Here is a 20254-nt window from a genome sequence, read left to right on the forward strand (position 1 = left end):
GTGCGGTAAATCTTTGATGGAGGGTAGTCAGAAACCAAAGCAGTCCAGCATGAGTCAGGGGTTTGGGGCTCCAGAACATGTTTGGGGGCTAGACTTTACAGGGAGGAGGAAGAATGAATCAGACCAGGAGAATGTGGCTTCAAATGAAAGATCAGCAACATTTCTTGTTTAGTTCTGCAAAATGCTGGAGGAACTGTGGGCCAGATACCATCTATGGAGAGGAATAAACAGTCAATGTTTCAGGTCGAGACCCTTCACTGAGACTGTTTGTTTACTCCTTTACTTAGCTGCTACCTGACATGCTGAGTTTTTCTAACACTTTGAGTGTGTTGCTCTATGTTTCCAAAATCTGCAGAATATCTTGTGTTATATCTGCATTTGTAAGTGGAGTGAACTTCGTGATTTTACACACGGAATGCCTGTATATTGTTTGTGGGAGCTTGTTATGTTGAAGTAGCTGCTGAATTTTCTACATTGACTGTTTCTGAGGCAAGTGGCCTGGAACCAGTGTTTGCAGACACTTTCCGTGCCACCTTGCCTACCCAGATACTTCCGCGTTCAGAATTAGCCGTCGGTGACCCAGCGATCTAATGCGCAGGCGTAAGGGTCGCAGCAGTTCCCGAATATTGCACATGCGCTCGGTGGGCGAAATGCTGCGGAGGATCGACAGCAGGTAGGAGCGGGGCTCCGAATGGGAGGTTTCATCAGCTCCTCGACCGAGAGGAGTTTTGGATTAATCGTTGTCCCGTACCCTAGCATAGTCCCCGTCCTCTACCTCTTTCTCGGCCTTACTATCCATACCCGGGCCCTGGGGAGTTTTCTGCTGATAACGAAGGCGTTGGTGCCATCTCAGCGGAGCATGCGCATCGCTGGGAGCGTGACGGGTTAGACCAAGCTCTCGATCGTGGGGTTTTCTGGGTAGAGAGGCAGCCATGGGTGACAGTTCCAGCGTTTTTCCTCGCAATACGTAGGGCGGAGGAAAACGGAGCTGATGGATCTCCCAAACATTGTCGAGTTCCAGCTATCTAAATCCAGGGATTATGGACTCAGAACAAAATTATATGCAGTGGTTACTTGAAAATAAATCAAAACTGCGGAGAGACTGTGTTCCAAGTAACTGTATTCCAAATCGATAAAAGATCCTCTACTAAGAAACCAGCAAAGATGAAAAATCTTATAGCGATTAAAAAAAACAAAATTAAAATGAGCGAAAACACGAAGTAAGAGTAATTAACGTTTAAATGAGCGTGATTAAGCGCAACTAGCGAAATAAACGATTTTTACAAAAAAAGTCACACCGCGGCTCACTCCCTCTGGACGAAACTAAGTAAATCAAAGCGTGAGTACATAACGATACTCCTTTGCTTCTCTTACGCTCAAACCCACGTAATAAACGCTCAACAAAATACAATATAGACAGACAGAAAATCGACACATGGCTCCTACAGCCCAGTCCTTTATCATAACTTAATAATTACAATTACTATTAAAATAGGAGACTCAAAATCTTTAAGGATTAATATCTTAACATTTATGCAAATATACTCTTTCTTCTTTCAGTCATGTCATGTAACTGTCATTTAGGCCAGAGGCTGCCAGCCAAGTACAGAGTGATCTTTACTACCAATCTCTGTCACGTGCAAGTCATGAAGCTTTCAAGCTGTAGCTCCTCAAACTTCTGCCTCCTTTCAAAGACAGATCTTGGTCATAGGCCTGTGCAGACAGCTGAACTTGATGTGCACTTGCTACACCTGTGTTTGTTGAATGCCTACAAGATGCTTTTTAGAGCAGTTTGTCATTGAGCCGGCTAGAGGATCCGCTAAACTGGACTGGGTGTTATAAACTGCAGGTGATTAGGGAGCTTAAGGTAAAAGAACCCTGAGGAGGCAGTGATCACAGTATGATTTTCTTTTTTTTGTAATTTTTTTTATTGAAGTTCATCATCAAACAAACATTTCCATAAGATGTATTTCAGACCTTGTACATATATATATCACAAATCTCCACAAAGTATATATCTGAGGTATAGACTTATAGAAAAGAGTGGAAAGAAAAAACAGACAAAAGGAAAGAACTATGTACAAGTAGGGAGTGATCTTTTTTTTTACAACAGATTCATTGATTTGTGAGAATAAAATCAGGCCTATGAGGCATTATGTAATTAAACCATTTTCCCCAGTATGAATCAAATTGTTCCAGCTTATGATTAACAGATGCTGTTATTGTCTCCATTTTGTAAATTTCCATTGTAATTTCCATCCACGTATTTCGTTGGGCTCTCCTGTGATAACCATTTTCTAGTAAGAGTCTCTTTACCAGCCACCAGCAGTATATTCATTAAATATTTATCTCTTTTCAACCATTCTTGAGGTATATACCAAAAATATATGGTCTTACTCTCCAAGGGTATTTCACATTTAAAGATGTCTTGTAGGGCATTGTGTATCCCCCTCCAATAGTTTTTGACAACAGGGCAGTCCCAAAAAATATGATAATTTAAATTTTGATTTCCACAATTTCTCCAGCAAACAGGGAGGTTACTATCATAATTGGAGTTCTGAGAGGGTGTAATAAAATATCTTATCAAGTTTTTCCATCCAAACTCCCTCCATTTCGGTGAACTGGTACACTTCCATTGATACCTCCATATCGTTGTGCATTCTTCCTCAGTTATAATTATCCCTCCCTCCTTCTCCCATTTTGTTGTAATGTATGAAGTCGAATGTGTTTTAAGATTTGACAACCCCTTATACATGCTTGAAATGATTCTACTACCATTATCTGAATTATATGCTTTTCTAAATAGCTCTATCAAGCATGTACCGTAGATTCCGTACTACAGAGCGCACCTGATTAAAAGCCGCAGGCTCTAATTTTAGAAAGAAAATCAATTTTGTACTTGTACAAGCCGCACCGGATTTTAAGCCGCAGGTGTCCCACGTTGTAATATGAGATATTTACACAGAAAGATATTACACGTGAGGATTTTTTAACTTTTAATTAAATCCGTATGGTAACATAAACAAATACATATTGCAACTGCTTTTTTTCGAACCGTGCCTGTAACACGGCTACTTTTAAATATACATACGTATCGATAACACACAAATTATGTTGCGTATACTTTTTTACTGAACAGTGCACGAACAACATTCCAATATCTCCTAACGACTGGTAAAAAAATATATATACTGCAGCCTACCAGGAAAAGTTATTGATCGCCTTTAACTTAAAAGCAGCGTTCTCGCGCGGGTCTAATGCGCTCCCCCCCACCTTTCCGTTTATCGCAAACCGGTATTTCCCACAAGACGCGGCGAAACCAGATGTGACGTCATAGCATCCCGGGATGTAGTACAGAAAACAAATATAGTTAAAACACTTCTAACTTTAACTAGAAAATACTAACAAATGTATTACTAAGTGAAAATATTATAAACTAAATAACTGCCATAAAGGCAGCACAATGCTTTTCTTCGAGTGTTTTCCATGTTGATGAGGGTGAGTACAAATGACTGATTTACAATAATTTAATTGTGAAAGTGCGCTTGATTTATCGTACAATTTCATTGGACCTCTGTGAACTACTCATCAATTTTATTGGTCTACTGTTACGAGGCAAAATGTTTTTGGCGGCATGAAAAAAAACCATGCATTAGCCGCACCGTAGTAAAAGCCGCAATGTTCAAAGCTGTTTAAAGCGTGGGAAAAAAGTAGCGGCTTATAATCCGGCATCTACGGTACTTGCCTTGGTTAAATTTTTAAGCGTCTTATTAACATATTGTCGCATCTGTAAATACCGATAAAAATCTTGTTTTTCTAATGAGTGTTTCTCTTTAAGCATTTCAAAACTGAACAAAGTTCCTTCTTTCATTATGTTGCGAAGAACTGTTATTCCTTTAGCTGTCCAGTCCTTAAATCTAGCATCCAATTTATTTGGTGTAAAATCCGAGTCATATGCACACCATTTAAGAATTGCAATATCTCCCTCTAGATTATATTCTTTTATAGTAGTTTTCCATATTTTAAGAGTCAATTTCACCCATGGGTTATCAATAGTATTTATGTACCTTTGCAGGTTGTTATCAGCCAAAATTGCTTGTATGGGGATGGGAAGTACCCGCTCCTCAATGTTTTTTCATTGAGCGTCATATGATGGGTTAGGTGCAGACATTTCCAAGCTAATTTCTGTTTTTATTCAAGGTGATACAGTAGGGGAGCCAACACACTAGACAAGCATTTAGCACAGATTGAGACTGTTATTGAAAGTGACAGACAGAGGCTATATAATTATCATTAAAATATATTGGTGAGACCCCTTCACCAAGCACCTATGCTCCCTCTGCCAGAAAAAGCGGGATCTCCCAGTGGTCACCCATTTTAATTGCACTTCCCATTCCCATTCCGATATGTCCATACAAGACCTCCTCCACTGTTGCGATGGCATGAACATCGATATCTCAAACTTCCGGTGATGGCCCCCCATCCCTCTTTCACCATTCCCCATCCCTTTTTCCCTTTCTCACCTTATCTCCTTGTCTGCCCATCCCCCCTCACTTTCTTCCATGGTCTTCTGTCCTCTCCTATTAAGATTCCCCCTTCTCCAGCTCTGTAGCTCTTTCACAAATCAACTTCCCAGCTCTTTACTTCACCCCTCACTTTTTAACTCTACTCTTCATCTTTTTATCTCCATGCCTGCTGAAGGTCTCAGCCCAAAACATTGACTGTACTCTTTTCCATAGATGCTGCCTGGCCTGCTGAGTTCCTCCAGCATTTTGCATGGTCTTACTCTCTAAGGGTATTTCACATTTAAAGATGTCTTGTAGGGCATTGTGTATCCTCCTCCAATAGTTTTTGATAACAGTGCAGTCCCAAAAAATATGATAATGAGTTGCATTTTGATTTCCCCAATTTCTCCAGCAAACAGGGAGGTTACTATCATAATGGGATTTCTGAGAGGGTGTAATAAAATATCTAGGCCTTTTACCCTGCCAAATATATCTTGATAACATCTTGTTCCATTCATTGAACTGATTTTGATTAATCTCTTTTGGTAGGGTCTGAAAGAGATATAACAGTCTGGGCAGTATATTCATTTTAATAGACTCAATCCTTGAACTGAGACTGAAAAAAGGAATCTGGTTTCATCTTGCCACATCTTACTTAATTATTTTATATAAAGGCTGACAGTTACATTCTGATAATTTTGCCAAATCTTTTGGCATAATGATGCCTAAATATTTGAAAGACTCTGTGTGCCATGCCCAGGGGTATCGACTTTCAATTTCTCTTGGTGGGCTATAGTAGTATGAAAGTAATTGGGTTTTATCTATATTGCTGTTGGAAAAGATTCTTAGAGATAGGATCTGTGGGCATTTAGAGAATCATGGTCTGATCAGGGACAGTCAGCATGGCTTTGTGAAGGGCAGATCGTGCTTAACAAGCCTGATAGAGTTCTTTGAGAAGGTGACCAGGCATATAGATGAGGGTAGTGCAGTGGATGTGATCTACATGGATTTTAGTAAGGCATTTGACAAGGTTCCACACGGTAGGCTTTTTCAGAAAGTCAGAAGGCATGGGATCCAGGGAAGTTTGGCCAGGTGGATTCAGAATTGGCTTGCCTGCAGAAGGCAGAGGGTCATGGTGGAGGGAGTACATTCAGATTGGAGGGTTGTGACTAGTGGTGTCCCACAAGGATCTGTTCTGAGAGCTCTACTTTTTGTGATTTTTATTAACTACCTGGATGTGGGGGTAGAAGGGTGGGTTGGCAAGTTTGCAGACGACACAAAGGTTGGTGGTGTTGTAGATAGTGTAGAGGATTGTCGAAGATTGCAGAGAGACATTGATAGGATGCAGAAGTGGGCTGAGAAGTGGCAGATGGAGTTCAACCCAGAGAAGTATGAGGTGGTACATTTTGGAAGGCCAAACTCTAAGGCAGAGCAGAAAGTAAATGGCAGGATACTTGGTAGTGTGGAGGGACAGAGGGATCTGGGGGTACACGTCCACAGATCCCTGAAAGTTGCCTCACAGGTAGATAGCGTAGTTAAGAAAGCTTATGGGGTGTCAGCTTTCATAAGTCAAGGGATAGAGTTTAAGAGACGCGATGTCATGATGCAGCTCTATAAAACTCTAGATAGGCCACACTTGGAGTACTGTGTCCAGTTCTGGTCGCCTCAGTATAGGAAGGATGTGGAAGAATTGGAAAAGGTACAGAGGAGATTTACTGGGATGCTGCCTGGTTTAGAGAGTATGGATTATGATCAGAGATTAAGGGAGCTAGGGCTTTACTCTTTGGAGAGAAGGAGGATGAGAGGAGACATGATAGAGGTGTATAAGATATTTAGAGGAATAGACAGAGTGGACAGCCAGCACCTCTTCCCCAGGGCACCACTGATCAGTACAAGAGGACCTGGCTTTAAGATAAGGGGAGGGATGTTCGAGGGGGATATTAGAGCAAGGTTTTTCACTCGGAGAGTGGTTGGTGCGTGGAATGCACTGCCTGAGTCAGTGGTGGAGGCAGATACACTAGAGAAGTTTAAGAGACTACTAGACAGGTAAATGGAGGAATATAAGGTGGGGATTATATGGGAGGCAGGGTTTGAGGGTCGGCACTTCATTGTGGGCTGAAGGGCCTGTAATGTGCTGTACTGTTCTATGTTCTATTTTCTATTAATCTTGTATCCTGATAATTGACCATATTGTTCAAAGGATTGCATCAATTTAGGTAAAGAGTATGTTGGTTGCCCTAGATAGATCAAAATGCCATCTGCGTAACAAGCCAAATTATGCTCTGTCCCTTTAATAGTAATTCCCCTGATATCTTCATTTTGTATGATGTATTAAGCTAATGGTTCCAGATATAACGTGAAGAATAGCGGTGACCATGCACAACCCTGTCTTGTGCCCCTTTCTAGGGTAAAACTATTTGATAAATATCCATTGATTTTAATCCTAGCAGAAGGATTGTCATATAGTGTCTGTATAGTTTTAATAATTGTGTCTTGGAAACCAAATCTATGTAAAACTCTGTTAAGAAAATTCCAATTAACCGAATCAAATGCTTTTTCAGCATCCACACTTATCACTGTTGCTTCGATTTTATTTTTTTTTGTATATGATCCATAATGTGAAGTGTGCTTCGTATATTGTCTTGTGTTTGGCATTGTCGTATAAAACCTGTCTGATCGTTATGTATCAGTATGGGTAGAAACTCCTCTAATCGTTTGGCCATGATGGAGGTAAATAATCTATAATCTGTAGCGGTGTGCTACACGCAGACTAAAATAACGACACGGAGTCTGTAAACTGCAGTCAAGGATAAAGTTTATTCCAACTTAACAGTCTTGCTTTAAACTCTCGCTCCCCCGCCGGATGCCTCGAGAGGCACGTAACTGAAACCCCCTCAGGCTTTCTGTCTTTGTCTCGGACCTAGCCTTTGTGCCTGCACGCTGGCTAATTGTCAGCCGGTTCGAGTGTGCTAGTAATTGGGTCGCCACATAACCCCACCCCCCCCAGAACCGGCGATACACCCCCCAATGTCCACAGTCTGGGCCGGACCCTGTTTGGGAGGTCGGCCTCTGCGCCGCGGTGCCGGAATCTCGACCGGTTGCGCCAAGTCCACATGGGCCGGTTTGAGTTGGTCCACCGTGAAAACCTCCTCTCTCCCCCCAATGTCCAGCACGAACGTGGACCTGTCATTTCTGATCAGCGTAAACGGACCCTCGTAGGGCTGTTGCAGCGGTGGCCGATGCCCGCCCCGTCGTACAAACACAAACTTACAGTTCTGCAGGTCTTTGGGTACGCAGGTCGGGTGCTGCCCATGCTGCAAAGTGGGTATGGGGGCCAGGGCACCGAGCCTCTCGCGTAGTCTGCCCAGGACTGCTGCAGGTTCTTCCTCTCGCCCCCTTGGGGCTGGTATGAACTCCCCGGGAACGACCAGGGGTGCGCTGTACACCAACTCGGCCGACGAAGCGTGCAGATCGTCTTTGGGCGCCGTGCAGATGCCAAGTAGGACCCAGGGAAGCTCGTCCGCCCAGTTAGCTCCTCGCAGGCGGGCTATGAGAGCCGACTTCAGGTGACGGTGGAAACGCTCCACCAGTCCGTTCGACTGTGGGTGGTAGGCAGTGGTGTGGTGCAGCTGAGTCCCCAACAGGCTGGCCATCGCTGACCACAGGCTGGAGGTGACCTGGGTGCCTCTGTTGGAGGTAATGTGGGCCGGTACACCAAAGCGGGACACCTAGGTGGCGATCAGTGCCCGGGCGCAAGATTCAGAGGTGGTGTCGGTGAGCGGGACTGCCTCTGGCTATCTTGTGAACCGGTCCACGATAGTCAGGAGGTGCCGCGCTCCTCACTACACTGGCAGGGGGCCCACGATATCTACATGAATGTGGTCGAAATGCCGGTGGGTGGGGTGGAACTGCTGCGGCGGGGCCTTGGTGTGTTGCTGCACCTTGGCCGTCTGGCAGTGCATGCACGTTCTGGCCAATTCACGGACCTGCTTGCGGAGTCCGTGCCAAACAAACCTGCTGGAGACCATCCGGACGGTAGTGCGGATGGAGGGGTGCGCCAAGTTATGAACAGAGTCGAAAACACGTCGTCGCCAAGGTGGCGGGACGACGGGACGGGGCTGGCCGGTGGCGGCGTCACAGAGTAGAGTCCTCTCACCTGGGCCTACGGGGAGGTCCTGGAGCTGCAAACCGGAGACTGCGGTCCTGTAACTCGGGATCTCCTCATCTGCCAGCTGTGCCTCTGCCAGCGCCTCAAAGACTACCCCTTGGGAAAGGGCATGAATGTTAGGGCGAGAGAGCGCAACCGCCACGACATTGTCCTTACCCGAGACGTGCCGGACATCCGTCGTGTATTCAGAGATGGCGCTGCTGGCGGGACGACCAGGGATCGGACACCTTCGTGAACGTAAAGGTAAGCAGTTTGTGGTCCGTGAACGCGGTGAAGGGCCTACCTTCTAAGAAGTACCTGAAATGCCGGATTGCCAGGTATAGCGCCAACAGCTCCTGGTCGAAAGCACTGTATTTGAGCTCGGGTGGCCGCAGGTGTTTGCTGAAAAACGCCAGGGGTTGCCAGCGGCCCGCGATGAGCTGCTCCAGTACCCCACCGACTGCCGTATTAGATGCGTCCACTGTGAGGGCGGTAGGGACGTCCATTCTGGGGTGCACTAGCATCGCGGCGTTCACCAAGGCATCCTTTGTTTGAATGAAAGCGGCGGCGGACACCTCGTCCCAGGTAATGTCCTTGCCCGGACCGGACAGCAAGGCGAACAGGGGGCGCATGATCCGGGCAGCTGAAGGGAGGAAGTGGTGGTAGAAATTGACCATACCTATGAATTCCTGAAGGCCTTTGATCGTGGTGGGTTGGGGGAAATGGCGGACCGCATCTACCTTAGCGGGCAGAGGGGTTGCCCCGTCTGTGGTAATCCTGTGGCCCAGGAAGTCAATGGTGTCGAGCCAGAACTGGCATTTGGCCAGGTTGATTGTTAGACTGTAGTCACTCAGCCGGGCATAGAGTTGTCGGAGGTGGGACAGATGCTCCTGACGACTGCTGCTGGCTATGAGTATGTCGTCCAAATAGATGAATGCGAAGTCCAGGTCGCGTCCCACCGCGTCCATCAACCGCTGGAACGTCTGTGCGGCATTCTTCAGGCCGAACGGCATGCAGAGGAACTCAAAGGGCCGAACGGGGTGATGAGAGCCGTTTTGGGGACGTCGTCCGGATGCATCGGGATTTGATGGTATCCGCAGATGAGGTCTACCTTGGAGAAGATCCGTGCGCCGTGCAGGTTTGCTGCAAAGTCCTGAATGTGCGGCACAGGGTAGCGGTCCGGTGTTGTAGCCTCGTTCAGCCTGCGGTAGTCGCCGCACGGTCTCCAGCCCCCTGTCGCTTTGGGCACCATGTGCAGGGGGGAGGCCCATGGGCTGTCGGACCGCCGAATGATCCCCAATTCCTCCATCCTCTTGAACTCCTCCTTCGCCAGTCGGAGCTTGTCCGGGGGAAGCCGCCGAGCGCGGGTGTGGAGGGGTGGTCCCTGGGTCAGTATGTGGTGCTGTACGCCGTGTCGGGGCATGGCTGCCGCGAACTACGGTGCCAGAACCGATGGGAAATCCGCCAGGACCCTGGTGAAGTCGTTGTCGGACAGCGTGATGGAGCCGAGCTGAGGGGCTGGCAACTAGGCTGCACCCAGGGAGAACGTCTGAAAGGTCTCGGCGTGAACCAGTCTCTTCCTGGGCAGGTCGACCAGTAGGCTGTGAGCCCGCAAGAAATCCGCACCCAGAAGCGGTTGGGCTACGGCGGCCAGTGTGAAGTCCCACGTGAACTGGCTGGAGCTAAACCGTAGCTGCACCGGACGGGTGCCATAAGTCCTTATTGTGCTGCCGTTTGTGGCCCGTAGGGGGGGACCCGGCGCCCTGCTGCGGGTGTCGTAACTTGTCGGAGGTAAGACGCTGATCTCGGCACCGGTGTCGACCAAAAACCGGCGTCCCGACCTGCTGTCCCACAGATACAGGAGGCTATCCCGATGGCCAGCCGTCGTAGCCATCAGCGACGGCTGGCCCTGGCGTTTCCCGGGAACTGGCAGGGCGGGCGACAACGGCGGGCTTCTGCGCCCCACCGCTGGTGGTAGAAACACCATTGTTCGTTGGGCTCCACACCCTGGCCTCTGGTTTTAGCGGGCTCTGCGGCCGGTCCTGGACTGGTTTGCTGCTGGGAGCATGGCCGGGTGATCAGTGAGATGGACGCCCCACTCCCCTTCTTGGCGTTCCACAACAAGTCCGCCCGGGCTGCCACCTTCCGGGGGTCGCTGAAATCCGCGTCGGACAGCAGCAGGCGTATGTCCTCGGGCAGCTGCTCCAGGAATGCCTGCTCAAACATGAGGCAGGGTGTGTGTCCGTCGGCCAAAGACAACATCTCATTCATTAAAGCCGATGGCGGTCTGTCTCCCAAACCATTCAGGTGCAGTAAACGGGCAGCTCGCTCGCGGCGTGAGAGTCCGAAAGTCCTTAGGAGCAAGGCTTTGAATTCCGTGTACTTGCCATCCGCCGGGGGAGACTGTACGAACTCCGCGACCTGGGCCGCTGTGTCCTGGTCGAGGGAGCTCACCACGTAGTAGTAACGGGTGTCCTCTGAGGTTATCTGTCGAACGTGGAATTGGGCTTCTGCTTGCTGAAACCATAGGTGAGGTTGTAGCGTCCAGAAGCTTGGCAGTTTCAAGGAAACCGCATTAACAGATGCGGCGTCGTTCATCTCCGGTCCAAAAACGTTTGGACTGTCGGGGTCACCAATTATAGCGGTGTGCTACGCGCAGCGCTAAAATAACGACACGGAGTCAGTAAACTGCAGTCAAGGATAAAGTTTATTCCAACTTAACAGTCTTGCTTTAAACTCTCGCTCCCCCGCCGGATGCCTCGAGAGGCACGTAACTGAAACCCCCTCAGGCTTTCTGCCTTTGTCTCGGACCTAGCCTTTGTGCCTGCACGCTGGCTAATTGTCAGCCGATTCGAGTGTGCTAGTAATTGGGTCGCCACAAATCTACATTAAGAACGGATATTGGTCTAAATGACCCGCATTCCATTTTATCCTTGCCTTCTTCCGGTATAGCTGAGATTATCGCTTCCTTCCAATTGGGTGGCATTTGTGCCTTTGTTAGAGCCCAGTTCAGTGTGGGGAGTAAAACAGGAATTAACTCATTTTTAAATTCTTTGTACCACTCTGCCATATACCCATCTGATCCTGGTGACTTGCTTAATTTAAGCCTACTAAGTGCAGCTTTTAATTCAACTTCAGTTATGTCAGCAGTCATCGTTCTATTTTGTTCTTCGCTTAAAGTGGGTAACTCTAGAGAATTCAAGAAGGTGTCAATTTGGGTTATGCTTCCCCCTCGAACTTTGGAATATAGAGTTTTGTAAAACACTTCAAAAGCTTCTTGAATTTCACTTAGCTTATTTTTTTTATCATTTTCGTTCTTGGGTCCCTAATTCTATGAATTGTATTTTCTGCTATTTTTTTTTTCAGTTTGCACGCCAGTATTTTCCTAGATTTCAATCCACTTTCATAATGTCTCTGTTTCAGAAACATTAAGTTTTTCCTGATTTCTTGCATAGCCAAACTATTTATTTCATTCCTAGTTCTTTTAGTTTCCCCTAATGTATCCTGTGCGAAATTCAATTTGTGTTTTTCTCTAGTTCCTTCAGCCTATTTTGTAATTCCTCTAATGTTTTATTCCTTATTTTTTTCTTATATGAAGATATCGCTATAATTTTCCCTCTTAAGACCGCCTTCAGAGTATCCCATAAAATGGGAGGTGAAACAGGAGTTGGCCAAAGTACATTGGAAGGAGCTACTGGCAGGGATGACAGCAGAGCAACAGTGGCATGAGTTTCTTGGAAAAATGAGAAAGGTGTAGGATAGATGTATTCCAAAAATGAAGAAATACTCAAATGGTAAAATAATACAACAAGGGAAATCAAAGCTACTGTAAAAGCAAAAGAGAGGGCATAAAAAAGCACAAATTAGTGGGAAGACAAAGGATTGGGAACCCTACAGAGAGCAACTAGAAGAATCATTAGGAGGGAAAAGATGAAATATGAAAGCAAGCTAGTAAACAACATCAAAGTGGTGAGTGAAGGTTTTTTCCAAGCATGTAAAAAAGAAAAGAGAGATGAAAGTGGATATAGGACCACTATAAAATGAGGCTGGAGAAATAATAATGTACTAAATGAGTATTTTGCATCAGTCTTCAAGTGGAAGACACTAGCAGTGCGCTAAATGTTGAAGGGTGTGAAGGATGAGAAGTGGCTGCAGTTACTATTACAAGGGAGAAGGTGCTCAAAAAGCTGAAAAACCTAAGGGTACCTAAGTCACCCAGACCAGATGAACTGCACCCTGGGGTTCTGAAAGAGGTAGTGGTAGAGATTGTGGAGGCATTAGAAATGATTTATCAAAAATTATTGGACTCTGGCATGGTGCCAGAGGGCTGGAAAATGGCAAATGTCACTCCACACTTTAAGAAAGGAGGAAGGCAGCAGAAGGAAATTAGCCTGACCTCAGTGGTCGGGAAGATGTTGGAGTCAATTGTTAAGAATGAGGTTATGGAGTACTTGGTGACATAGGACAAGATAGGACATAGCATCGTTTCCTTAAAGAAAATCTGGTCTGCCAAACCTGTTGGAATTCTTTGAGGAGATTACAATTAGAAAGATAAAGGGGATGTAGTGGATGTTACATATTTGGAATTTCAGAAAATCTTTGGCAAGGTGCCAGGCATGAGGCTGCTTACCAAGTTAAGAGCCCATGGTATTCCAGTAAAGTTACTAACATGGTTAGAGCAGCGGCTTATTGGTAGGAGTCAGTGAGTGGGAATAAAAGGATCCTTTTCTGTTTGGCTGACAGTGACTAGTGATGTTCCACAAAGGTAAGTGTTGGGACCACTTTTTATGCTGTATATCAGTGATTTAGATGGCTTTGTTGCCAAGTTTGTAGATGATATGAAGATTAGTGGAGGAAAAGGTAATGTTGAGAGAACAGGTCAGCTACAGAAGGACTTAAGACAGATTAGGAGAATGGGCAAGAGAGTGGCAAATGAAATACAATGTTGGAAAATGCATGGTCAAGCACTTTGATAGTAGAAATAACTGTGCAGACTATTTTCTACACAGGAAGAAAATCCAAACATCTGAGACACAAAGGGACTTGGAAGTCCTTGTGCAGAACATCCTAAAGGTTAAAACTTGCAGATTGAGTTGGTGGTGAAGAAGGCAAATGCAATGTTAGCATTCATTTCAAGAGGTCTAGATTACAAGAGCAGGGATGTGATGCTGAGGCTTTATAAGACGCTGATGAGGCCTCACCTTGATTATTGTGAACAGTTTTGGGTTCCTCATCTAAGAAGAGTTGTGCTGGCATTGGAGAGGTTCAGAGGAGGGTCACAAGGAGGATTACGGTAATGAAAGGGTTATCATATGAGGAATGTTTGATAGCTCTGGGTCTGTGCTCGGTGGAATTTAGGAGGATGAAGGGGATCTCATTGAAACCTTTCGAATGTTGGAAGGCCCACACAGAGTAGATGTGGAAAGGATGTTTCCAATGGTGGGGGGAGGTGAATTCTAGGAAAAGAGGACACAGCCTCCATTTAACACAGAGCTATGGAGAAATTTCTGTAGCCAGAGGGTGGTGAATTTGTGGAATTTCTTACCACAGGCAGCTGTGGAGGCCAGGTCATGGGTGTACTTAAGAAAGAGCTTGATAGGTTCTTGATTGGACATGGCATGAAAGGTTAAGGGGAGAAGGCCGTGGAGTGGGACTGAGGAGGGAAAAAAAGGATCACCCATGATTGAATGGTGGAGCAGACATGATGGTCCTAATGACCTAATTCTGCTCCTTTGTCTTACGGTCTTAAAAATCCTATTCAATCTGGAAAGACTTAGAACCATAGAACATTATAGCACCGAAACAGGCCTTTTGGCCCTTCTCGGCTGTGCCGAACCATTTTTCTGCCTAGTCCCACTAACCTGCAACTGGACCATATACCTCCATACACCTCTGATCCATGTACCTGTCCAAGTTTTTCTTAAATGTTAAAAGTGACCCCACATTTACCACTTCATCTGGCAGCTCATTCCACACTCCCACCACTCTCTGTGTGAAGAAGCCCCCCCCCCCCCCAATGTTCCCTTTAAACTTTTCCCCCTTCACCCTTAACCCATGTCCTCTGGTTATTTTTCTCCCCTAGCCCTCAGTGGAAAAAGCCTTGCTTGCATTCACTCCATCTATACCCATCAAAATTTTATATACCTCTATCAAGTCTCCCCACATTCTTCTACACTCCAAGGAATAAAGTCCTAACGTATTGAACCTTTCTCTGTAACTCAGTTTCTCAAGTCCCGGCAACATCCTTGTAAACCTTCTCTGCACTCTTTCAACCTTATTAATATCCTTCCTGTATTTGGTGACCAAAACTGCACACAATACTCCAAATTCGGCCTCACCAATGTCTTATACAATCTCACCATAACATTCCAACTCTTATTTTTTGTTCATTTTTATAATCTTTTTATTGGTACATAGTCTTCTACAGCTATAAGATGATACAAAACTTCAACAAATTAATATATATACAATTAATAAAGCTGGAGAAAATAAAAACTGATCGTAATATATAAAAATGAAGAAAAAATTTATATGTAAAGAAAAAAAACCCCATCTAACTAAGAAAAAAAACCCCACTAACTACAAAAAAAAGAAAAAAAAAACCCATCAGGAATCAACCCCCGGAGCAATACGTTTTACCATCCTCTCTCTCTCTATACGTATATAAAGAAAAAGAATCATCAACCGCCAATTCATATTTATATAAAATAAGATTGGAAGGAAACCATATAAAATAATTCAATTTAAATGATAATATTTAGCAAAAGAGCCCCATCTTCTCTCAAAATCGAATCAGGGATCAAAAGTTCTACTTCTAATTTTTTCCAAACTGAGACATAACATTACTTGAAAAAACCATTCAATTAATTTAGGGACAGAAGTATCTTTCCATTTTAATAAAATATCCCTTCTTGCCAATAATGTAACAAATGCAATTACATGTTGATCTGAAGATGAAATACCCTGAATATGATGCAGAACTATTCCAAATAGAACAGTCAGTCTGTTAGGTTGTAAATTAATTTTTAGAGCTTTAGAAATTGTAGAAAATAAAGATTTCCAAAACGGTTTTAATAAAGGACATGACCAGAACATATGTGACAAAGTAGCTACTTCAGTTTTACACCTATCGCAGTGGTTATCTATACTAGGAAATATTTTAGATAGTCTCTCCTTTGTTAATAACGGTGAACAATTTTAAACTGAATTAAACAGTGATTGGCACATATAAAAGAAGAATTTACGTTTTTCAAAACTCGCAACCAATCTTCATTAACAAAGGTCATATTAAGTTCTCTTTCCCAATCTTGTTTAATCTTTAGTGAGAGGTTCTCTTTTTGTAACAAAAGTAAATTATAAATTCTGCTAATAGAACCTCTCACTAAAGGATTCAACTTCAAAATGGTATCCAAATCAGATTCTTGCAAATATGGAAACTTAGATAAATATTGTAAAAAATGTCTAACCTGAAGATATTGTGGAAAATGTGCATGAGCGAGAGAATATTTGTTAATTAACTCTTCAAAAGTCATCAATCGACCATCACAAAATAAATCTGTAAAAGAATGGATCCCTTTATTTCTCCATAGGAGAAAAATGAGATCGGTTATTGAAGGTTTAAATAAAGTTTTGATATTAAAAAACTAGACAACTTAAATTGTTTAAAATTAAAAATATTGTGAAACTGAAACCAAATCTGTAAGGACTGTTTAATAACAGGGTAAAGATTTAAATTTGGAATTTTAGAGAGTTGTAGAGGTAATGGAGCTCCTAATATTTAAGTTAAATGAAATTGTTTAATAGTTTTTAGTTACAAATCAACCCACAGTGGTTTTTGGCTCTTAGCGAGCCAATATAGCCAATAACATAATTGTCTAATATTAACAGCCCAATAGTAGTCTTAAATTAGGAAGTGAAAGTCCACCATCTTTTTTAGATTTTTGTAAATGATACTTATTAATTTTTGGTGTTTTATTGTTCCAAATAAAGGAAGAAGTAAGAGAGTCAGTTTGATCAAAATTTTTTTAGTTAAAAAGATAGGTATATTTTGGAAAATATATAAAAATCTAGGTAAAATCATCATTTCACAGCATGGATACGGCCTATTAAAGAGAGAGTAAGTGGATTCCATCTAGAAAATAATTGTTTCATGGAGTCCATTAAAGGAACTATATTAGCTTTATAAAGATCTTTATGTTTTTTAGTAATTATAGTACCTAAATATTTAAAAGTATTAACAATTCTAAAAGGAATATCCTTATATATAAAAACAGGGGCATTTAATGGGAACAATTCACTTTTATTCAAGTTAAGTTTATATCCTGAAAATTTACCAAAGTTTTTTAGTGTTTCCAAAAGATTAGGAATTGATTCCTTGGGATTTGAAATAAACACCAAAAGATCATCTGCATAAAGAGAAATCTTATGCATGGTTCCATTCATAGAGGTACCATGAATATTTTTGGCTTCATGTAGTGTTATAGCCAAAGGCTCCAACCAATACAAGATTAAATAAAAAAGGGCTTAATGGACATCCCTGTCTAGTACCACGGGGAAGTGACAAAAAAGACCTGAAATTATTAGTAATAACTGTGACAATAGGATTCTTATAAATCATTTGTATCCACCTATTAAAATCATTACTAAAACCAAATTTTTCTACTACTTTTGTTACGTATTCAGGCAACAATAAATATATATGAGTTAGGCAAGGGTTTTTATAACAAATAACACGTTTATTAAACACTGAAAACAAACCCCCCAAAAGTAAACAAACACTAGCTTAACCGGAACTCAGCTGCTGTGCGGCAGATTCACAGTTCTTAATAGCGTTGCAGTTCAAACAGTTCTTAAAGCGGTATTGAAAAAAAAACAGTTCTTTAAAGTGGTATGCCGAAAGTTCAAAAGCTCACAGTCCATTTAAAAGGAGAGACTTTTTAAGGCGATTTAAATTCTCTTCCACGTCGTTGTCCTTCTATCCCCGGCGTCGAACTTTCCCACGAAGAATTTTATGAAATATAACGGCTTAAAGGCACTGACCTTCCTTCCACACTATTCTCAATCTCCCGCTATCCCAGCGGAGATTAACATGAGAACAGTCAACGAAATCCTTCCGAATGAGGATCAAATAAGGTCGTAACCAATCCACCGTCGAAAATCGATTCTCCTCGATTTTTATCTTCCAAATTCTTATCTTCACTCTCCACCAGTAAAGAAACCGCTAGCAATGACCTTTTAAACTTTAGGCATTATATAAAACTTCATTTTTCAACTAAACTGCGTCATCACATTAAATCACGCAGTGACATGAAGTCAGCTTGGCAAATCTAGCCACGAACTGCCCCACCTGACAGGGTGGGTCTTCCTTTTATAACCTGTAAAAAAAACCTGTCACATGACCTCTACTGGCGGGAAAATGACATCACTCCACCATCACAAGACCATTACCTCAAGTCCAGTATAACTTCAACCCCAGTCACGTGTCACGGGTACGTAACACCTCCCTCCAAAAAAAACATTTTTGGTCTGACAAGAACAAAAATTTTAACAATTACTTACAAGAAAAACAAATGTATAAATTATATAACATACACAATATACAGTACAGTAGGAGTGTTACAATCAGAAAAAACTAACCACTCCAAAAAAAATTACATTGTACATTCAACATCGAGATAGACAATCAGCAACCACATTATCTTTACCTTTAACGTGAGTTATCACAATATTGTACTCTTGTAACATCAAACTCCAATTTAATAATCTTCTTTTTGTTTTTCATCTTACTCAGAAAAACTAACGGATTATGATCAGTGTAAACAATAAGTGGTTTTTGAGTTGTACCAACATATACCTCAAAATATTCCAAAGCTAAAACAAGAGATAACAATTCTTTCTCTTTTGTTGAATAGTTTCTTTGATGCTTATTAAATTTCTTAGAAAAGTAAGCTACTGGATGATCAACCTCATCACTCTCATTCCTTTGCATCAATACTGCTCCCGCAGCTTCATCACTAGCATCTACAGCTAATGAAAAAGGTTTTCCAAAGTCAGGTGCCTTAAGCACAGGTTGTTGACATATCATTGTTTTCAATTTTTCAAATGCTTCCTGACAAAGCACTGTCCACACAAACTTCACATTCTTCTGCAGAAGGTTAGTTAATGGAAGGGCAACATTAGCAAAATTCTTACAAAATTTTCGATAATATCCTACCATTCCCAAAAATCTTCTGAGAGTTTTTTTCCCCGTCGGAGTGGGAATCTCTAAAATTGCCTGAACTTTTGCCTGAACAGGAGCTACCTTACCTTGACCTACAACATAACCAAGGTAAGTCACAGTAGCATGTCCAAATTCACTCTTGGCTAAATTAATAGTTAAGTTAGCTTTTGAAAGCTTTTCAAACAATTTCTCCACCGCAATTATGTGTGCTTCCCAAGTATCATTTCCTGTCACTAAATCATCAATATAAGCATCAGTATCTTTCAATCCCTGAATCACAGAGTTAATCATCCTCTGGAAAGTACCTGGGGCATTCTTCATCCCAAATGGAAGAACATTATACTCATATAACCCAGATGGAGTTACAAATGCAGAAATCTCTCTACCTCTGTCCGTTAATGGAACACACCAATACCCTTTCAATAAATCAATCTTTGTAAGGAACTTTGCTTTTCCAACTTTATCTACACAATCATCTACTCTAGGAATTGGATATGCATCTGTTTTCGTTACAGCATTCACCTTCCTATAGTCCGTACAAAACCTAATACTACCATCAGGTTTTGGCACCATAACACATGGCGAACTCCAATTCGAGTTAGAATGTCTAATAATATCATTCTCTAACATGTATTCAATTTCTTTCTCAGCAAGTTCACATTGTTCCATGTTCATCCTATATGGATGTTGTTTAATAGGTTTGGCATCTCCAACATCTACATCATGTGAAGCTATAGTAGTCCTTCTCGGAACATCTGGAAACAAATCCTTATACTTAAAAATCAATTCCTTCATCTGTTGTTGCTGCTCTAGCTGTAAATGTGCTAATTTCTCATCCGTATTTTCCAGAATGGTCGAATTAGGTAACCTAACAGAAACAATGTTAGATTTAGAATGAAAGTCAGATGAATCATCTATCATGTTCCCAGTTAAATCAAACTCATTCTCACTAACCACAACAGTCACAGTATCAGATTGTTTCTCAAAATATGGTTTAATCATATTTATGTGGCAAAGTTGTGTTGACCTTCTACAATCTGGAGTTTTTATTACATAATCCACATCATTGATTCTAGACACAATTTCATAAGGACCATGAAATCTAGCTTGTAAAGGATTTGTCTGCACTGGGAAAAGAACCAACACCTTATCTCCAGGCTTAAACATCCTCATTCTAGCTTCTTTATCATACCAAGTTTTCATTTTCTCCTGAGCCAACTTTAAATTTTCCTTGGCTAAACTACAAGCTGTCTTTAAACCTGTCTTTAAATTTCAAAACATAGTCCAACAAATTAGTGTGTACCTCCTTACTAATCCACTGTTCCTTCAATAAAGCTAAAGGTCCTCTAACTCTATGCCCAAACACAAGTTCAAATGGACTAA

The 20254-nt window shown here is 42.7% G+C and overlaps 1 protein-coding gene across 1 annotated transcript in view; it reads left to right on the forward strand.

Moving 5' to 3' along the window:
* The first annotated feature begins 592 nt into the window (after window positions 1-592).
* LOC140714054 (uncharacterized) overlaps window positions 593-20254 on the forward strand; it is a 52362-nt gene continuing 32700 nt past the window's right edge. Inside the window, exon 1 of the mRNA XM_073024745.1 lies at window positions 593-673. The gene's annotated coding sequence lies outside the window, so the exon portion shown is untranslated. The remainder of the gene's footprint in view (window positions 674-20254) is intronic.

This window comes from Hemitrygon akajei, chromosome 21, assembly GCF_048418815.1.
Source record: "Hemitrygon akajei chromosome 21, sHemAka1.3, whole genome shotgun sequence".
Taxonomy (NCBI): Eukaryota; Metazoa; Chordata; class Chondrichthyes; order Myliobatiformes; family Dasyatidae; genus Hemitrygon; species Hemitrygon akajei.